Source organism: Chrysochloris asiatica, unplaced genomic scaffold, assembly GCF_000296735.1.
Source record: "Chrysochloris asiatica unplaced genomic scaffold, ChrAsi1.0 scaffold00138, whole genome shotgun sequence".
NCBI lineage: Eukaryota > Metazoa > Chordata > Mammalia > Afrosoricida > Chrysochloridae > Chrysochloris > Chrysochloris asiatica.
The window spans coordinates 853,165-854,377 of NW_006408656.1; the positions used below are offsets into that span (position 1 = coordinate 853,165).

General features: G+C 51.4%; 1 pseudogene; it reads right to left on the minus strand.

Moving 5' to 3' along the window:
* Positions 1–214: 214 nt before the first annotated feature.
* LOC102840745 lies at positions 215–963 on the minus strand (annotated as a pseudogene).
* Positions 964–1,213: the final 250 nt, after the last annotated feature.

Here is a 1,213-nt window from a genome sequence, read left to right on the forward strand (position 1 = left end):
ATATATAAAACCAAGTCAAAGGAAAAAGGATTTCATACAACAGTATCAAAAAGTAAAAGGAACACACTAAAAGCAAACTGGTGGCAAATAAGTCCAGAGCCTGTTGTGACAGGTCCTTCCAGCATCAATCAGGTTTCTTCTCATCAGTTGTTTGAAGAACATTTACAGATGTGGTGATGTCAACATGAGTCTCTTATGGGAGGGTGCGCAGGTTTCAATCATTGGTTTCAGGGTCTGTCTGTGCCATGTGGGCATCTAACTCTGCATCCAGGTGTACTTTTGTTTTTGACATGTATGCATCCATTGGTTGTCTAGCTGTTCCTTGGTCAGTACAGGGTGAGAAAATGCACCTCTTCCCGGTCTACGGCCTCCGCCTCGGCCTCCAAAGCCCCCTCTTCCCTGACCTATGATACCCCCGACCTCTACCACCGATTCCGCTACGTACGACCCATAGCTCCACGTCCTAGGCCCCCTCTCCCAGGACCTCCACGACCTCAAACACCACCTCTTCTTAAGCCCATTCCGGGAGCTACGGCTCGTCCACCTTGGAGCAGGTTTTGATCTCTGAGTGACTTCCCGCCCCAAAGTAGGGTTCTCGTGGCACATCCCCCACGTAGTCCTCCTCTGGGCAAGCCTCTCTGGATTATGGGCAGGCCTCGTCCTCTGATTGCTCCTCTGGCCAGGGCCCCTATTTGTCGCCTAACCGTGCCTGGATGTTACTCTTCCCAGGCGCTGCTTTAAGCTCTACCTAAATTTTAATGCTGCCTGGACAGAGTGTCTGTTCTCCACCTGCTGGACCAGTCTTCTGTTTCTGGCACCGGCTAGCTGCTGCTGTTGCTGCATCGAAGCCCGAATATTCACTGGCATCGGCTGCTTGTACTTCAGCATATTAGTAAAGCACTCATTTAGAAACATCTTGGTGATGCTTTTTAGCACAACTGTCAGAGCTGATGGTGCAGCCATCTTCAAATCTCGAGAATCAAAGGAAACGGACGCCAGTGCTCCTCCCGGGGCTGCCACCACGATTACCGAAGGTGGGCCAGGGATCCGCGGAACCTGAATTGATGGTGGGGGCCTCAGGATAACTTGGTAGGCGGTTGGTTAAGACAAGTAAGCAACAGTCTGCTACGCTAGTTCATTGTTGTTTGTTTGGTCAGCCCGTCTGCTCATCCGGCCAGTCCTTTTCTCCATGCCACCACTGCTGCCACCGATG